The sequence below is a fragment of the Primulina tabacum genome, chromosome 6 (genome assembly GCF_025594145.1).
Source record: "Primulina tabacum isolate GXHZ01 chromosome 6, ASM2559414v2, whole genome shotgun sequence".
NCBI classification, from domain to species: domain Eukaryota; kingdom Viridiplantae; phylum Streptophyta; class Magnoliopsida; order Lamiales; family Gesneriaceae; genus Primulina; species Primulina tabacum.
The window spans coordinates 19,571,401-19,577,156 of NC_134555.1; positions in this window are offsets into that span (position 1 = coordinate 19,571,401).

Genomic DNA, 5,756 nt, shown 5'->3' on the forward strand with positions numbered 1-5,756 from the left:
CAGATACAGATAGCATCCTTCTTACAGATTATTCGATACAGACTAGACCAAAGTCCAGAAATAAAAACGTACCGCCACCGCGACCGGTAGTAGTAGGTGGGAGACCTGTTACGTTCTTATTCACCGAGATCCCTAGATTAGATGAGAGATGAGTCGAGTCTGAGATGCCGAGTCATGAGTTGAATTACAAATTGTATAAATTATGTTTCGTAGATTACAATTCTTGTTTTATTTACAATTTGATTTCGATTTGCAATGTCAGATTATGATACATGTAGTGATATCGGTTTCATGTTTTATTATACCATGGCATGTACACATTGTTTATACTGGGATTTATTCTCATCAGAGTTATCCGGCTGTTGTCTTGTTTGTATATTTGCATGACAACAGGTGGGACATGATCGAGGTCAAGAAGATGATGAGAGAGGACAAGTTTAACGTGGTGATTCCGGACTTGTTGTAGATATGGTTCTAACACTTGAAATTTAGTAGTTGAACCTTAGTCTAGTCTGAATGTGTATTGTACAGAACTGTATTTTTATACTGATATGTATATTAATTAAATTCCATTACGTTCCGCCCTTGTATTGTAAAAGAAAAAAAATTTAGACCCTGTTTATCTTAATTGATAATTAAATCCAAAAATGTTAAAAAGATGATTAGCGTCCGGGTCCCCACAATATTCAACACAATTACACCCAAAAATGATGTCACACAATGAGATGCTGACATGCAAATGATTAAAGTTCATACTTGATAATCATGTTTCTCGGGTATCAATAAGCTTCACTTGACAGCTTTTTTGCACTAGTATATTTGGAAAAATGTGACAAAGTTAACAGGTATTGTAGGCTTATAACGTTTGGCTACTGTTCATGGCTACAATAAAAGGTATGTAAATCAAAATTTGAGATAAATATTTGAACTTCATCATTTTCACTCATTTTCATTCACCATCACTTTTTATTTTCTTCTCATTCATATCCTCCATTTCGCTTTTTTTTCTTTTTCACAAATTTTTTATTCATCCTTTTCATAATTTTTTTTCTTTTTGTTTCGATTCTTTTTCTACTCATTTTATACATATTTGTTTTTATTTTTCTTTCCAATGAGTATTTGAATCATATCAACACCAATTAACCTATTTCTCTCAAAATTAGGCTGGATAATAAGTGTATAAGATTCATTTGGTTGTTGTTATGGGATATGAAATAGATACAAGTGGGAGTTAATTGTATGTCATTGACACACACCAATTCACTTTTAGTAGGCTCAAAATGAGACACTACGGATATTTCATGTTCATTTGGTAGGCTCAAACAGTTCTAAAGATTGCATAAATCATTCCTATGTCACATAGTATCTGTATTTCTCGAAAAATGTTCAAGCATGTTCTAGATTAGTCATCTCATACAAACCAATCACAAGCATTGTTCAATCAAAATGATATAAGAGATAGGTGCACAAAGAAAACTCAAGCATCTCAATCAACTCAAGGTTCAATGGGCTAACAATCAACAATAAACAATGAAAACAGGCCTAAAGATATTGAGAAAAATTGTCTTGATCATCTTTGTGTTTGAAAAAGTGTCAGTCAATGTCATGTGAGGATTACTAAAAATTTGATTTCCATTGTTTATTTAACAACACAGGTATATAGATTATCATTAAGCATCTATAGTATCAACAAACATGACAGTGCACAAACTTCTATATCCCAAGTGATCATAAACACACGTATTCAGATCTGCAACTTCATTCTCCTCATCGGCCAGACAATGACTTATCCATGACTCTTTTATAATGACTCTATAATGCATTAATCAAAATGACACTATTTTTTTAAACAAGACTAGACTCTACTGTGCAGGGAATAAATAATTATGCTATTCCTTGAAACGAATTAACAACTGAACCTCAATTAAGCCAAACAAAGCAAAGTAATGTAGAATTAATGTAATGACCATGGGCTATCCCATTCTATGGCTACCTCGGGGGCCTTGTCCCATCTTGGGTTCCCACTGGGGTCTTTTCCCTCACGGGCTTTCCACATGCGTCATTACTCATAGGACTCTCTACACCAGGATGGTAAAGTTGTACCTCCCCAAGTCTCAAACCCATGACCTCCTGACATATGTACATAGTTCAAAGAGACTTGGTTCCAGTTGAGCTAAACTGGTACCAAGTCACTTTGAACTATATACTTATGCCAAGAGGTCATGTGTTCGAGACTTGGGGAGGTACTAGTCCACCATCCTGGTGTGTGGAGTCCTATGAGTAATTATGCATGTGGAAAGCCCGTAAGGAAAAAGGCCCCAGTGGTAACCCAAGAAGGGACAAGGCCCCCGAGGGTGCCAAAGATCGGGATAGCCCATGGTCGTTACATTAAAAGGTGTCTTTTATTGTAACGACCATGGGCTATCCCGATCTTGGACTCCCTCGAGGGCATTGTCCTATCTTGGGTTCCCACTGGGCCTTTTCCCTCACGGGCTTTCCACATGAGTCATTATTCATAGGACTCTCCACACGAGGTTGGAGGAGTGTTACCTCCCCAAGTCTCGAACACATGACCTCCTGGCACCTCCTGGCATAAGTACATAGTTCAAAGATACTTGATAGCTCAACTGGTACCAAGTCTCTTTGAACTATGTACTTATGCTAGGTGGTCATGGGTTCGAGACTTGGGAAGGCAACACTCCACAAATATCGTGTGGAGAGTCCTATGAGTAATGATGCATGTGAAAAGCCCATGAGGGAAAAAGCCCCAGTGAGAACCCATGATGGGACAAGGCCCCGAGGGAGCCCAAGATCAGGATAACCCATGGTCGTTACAATAAACTTGTACCAAGTCTCTTTTAATTAGGTACTTATGCCAGGAGGTCATGGGTTCGAGACTTGGGGAGGTACCAATCCACCATCCTGGTGTTGAGAGTCCTATGAGTAATGACGCATGTGGAAAGACCGTGAGGGAAATGGCCCAGTTGGAACCCCAGATGGGACAAGGCCCCCAAGGGAGCCCAAAATCGGGATAGGCCATGGTCATTACAATAAAAGGCGTCTTTTATTGTAACGACCATGGGCTATCCCGATCTTGGGCTCCCTCGGGGGCCTTGTCCCATCTTGGGTCCCCACTGGGACCTTTTCTCTCACGGGCTTTCCACATGAGTCATTACTCATAGGACTCTCCACAAGAGAATGGTGGAGTCTTACATCCCCAAGTCTCGAACCCATGACCTCCTAGCATAAATACATAGTTCAAAGAGACTTGGTAGCTCAACTGGTACCAAGTCACTTTAAACTATGTACTTATGCCAGGAGGTCATGGGTTCGAGACTTGGGGAGGTAACACTCCACCAACCTCGTGTGGAGAGTACTATGAGTCATGATGCATGTGGAAAGCCCGTGAGGGTAAAGGCCACAGTGGGAACCTAAGATGGGACAAGGCCCCCGAGGGAGCCCACGATCGGGATAACCCATGGTCGTTACAATAAACTGGTACCAAGTCTCTTTTAACTATGTACTTATGCCAGGAGGTAATGTGTTCGAGACTTGGGGAGGTACCAATCCACCATCCTGGTGTGGAGAGTCCTATGAGTAAAGACGCATCTGGAAAGCCCGTGTAAGAAAAGGCCCAGTGGAACCCAAGATGGGACAAGGCCCCCGAGGGAGCCCAAGATCGGGATAGGCCATGGTCGTTACAATAAAAGGCGCAATAAAAGGCGCCTTTTGTTGTAACGACGATGGCCTATCCCGATCTTGGGCTTTCTTGGTGGCCTTGTCCCATCTTGGGTTCCCACTGGGGCCTTTTCTCTGACGGGTTTTTCACATGTGTCATTACTCATAGGACTCTCCACACCAAGATGGTGGTGTGGTACATCCCCAAGTCTCGAACCCATGACCTCCTGGCATAAGTACATAGTTCAAAGAGACTTGGTGCCAGTTGAGCTACTACTTACGCAAGGAGGTCATGGGTTCGAGACTTGGGAGGTACCACTCCACCAGCCTGGTGTGGAGAGTCCTATGAGTAATGACGCATGTGGAAATTTCGTGAGGAAAAAGGCCCCAGTGGGAACCCAAGATGGGACAAGGCCTTCGAGGGAACCCAAGATCGGGATAGCCCATGGTCGTTACAATTATTGACCCTCAAAACTTAAGTACGTGCATTGTTCCCAATGTATAGTAATAAACAAAGAGAAGCATGGGGTCACATAACTCATAAAACGAGCATCAGGGCTCGTTGTCCTCGCCTGCGTCATCCTCGTCATACTCGACATCATCTTCTATAGGTCGGTGTGAAAAAGCTAGCAGGAGTGGAAATGGCTCTTCAGAGGCGCTAGTCGCAAGGAAGCGCTGCGCAAGAACACGAGTAAAGTCGTGCATGTAATCCATGTGCTCGAGTGTGATCCGCCACTGTCCCTTCATCATGCACTCTAAGTCATCGAGATGCTCGTGTGCGGTCTGTCCTCTCCCGTTCCTCGCCTGTCATGTGTTTTGTGCATGTGAGGCGGGCTATTTCTGTGCTCTACTCCTTGAAGCCTCTACCGACCACTAGTAATCTTTCTCCGTCTCTTATCCCTCAGAAGGGACTCAACTAGTGAGATATCACCTTTTGTCCGCAACAATCCCTCACTATCATCCCATGTAACCCCTACTCTGTGACAGAGATCCGTGATGATCGAAGAGTGGGGCATGCTAACTTTGGAGGTGCCCCCAAACAGCCTTGAAGATCGAAGTCATGATGACCTGGCCGTCATCCACTATCTTGCCGGTGATGATACAGTAAACCAAAGCCGCCTTCGTCTTCGTCACATGCGACACATGCCCAGAAGGAATCAACCTCGAAACTACAAAATGATACCAATTATAATCCTCCCTCTCCATGGATGTTGCTGGAAATATGACCGGGGCTCGTTGATTATTTAGCTTCCAAACCTGTGCCTGGCTCACAGAGTGTGGTGATGATTGCCTCATAGGGGTAGGCCTCTCTCATAAACATCATGTACTCATCGCTGTCATAATTTGGCATCGAATACGAGTTAATCGTCTCACTGTCGAAGGCAACCATCTGTCCTCTGATATTCACACGATAGTCCTCATGCTTAACCTTTAAATTAGCATAGAATTCCCTAAAAAGGGACATCACATAATAGGCAGGGACCTTCACAAATTCATCCTAATGTATCTCCCTATCACGAACCAATGTATTACGATCTGGGTAGCTCTGATCCATGCCCCTTTCCCGCTGAATATTTTTCTCTAGCAGTTTTGTATAATTCTCAGCGGCAACTGCATCCCAAAACCATTGTCTGTAAAAACCAGCAGTAGACAACTCACCATCTCCAGACTGAACCTGCTTACTTTTCTTTTTTGGCGGCCTGATTCACTTGAATATAAGTCTCGCTCTATAGCACTTTTCCCTACAAAAGCTCCTTACAACAATGATATTCAAACAATATATACACCACAATATCAACATAATATATCGATCACCACTTCCCTATAACATGCAATGCTCAAATCTAGGAATCCAAAAGAACAAACTCACATAGGCAATTTATCGAACAAGTTATAGGCATAAACCCAAAACTTAATTTCTTCAAATTCCAAGCATTAAAATCGAGAATCACTACACCAAAGACGATTTACCTTGTGATAGGAGACCCAAAATATGCTGTAACTCGCCTGGTACAGAGTCATTGTAGAACTCTCGTTGAAATTCTCAAGGCGAAGGATACCTAGAAAGTGATATGTGA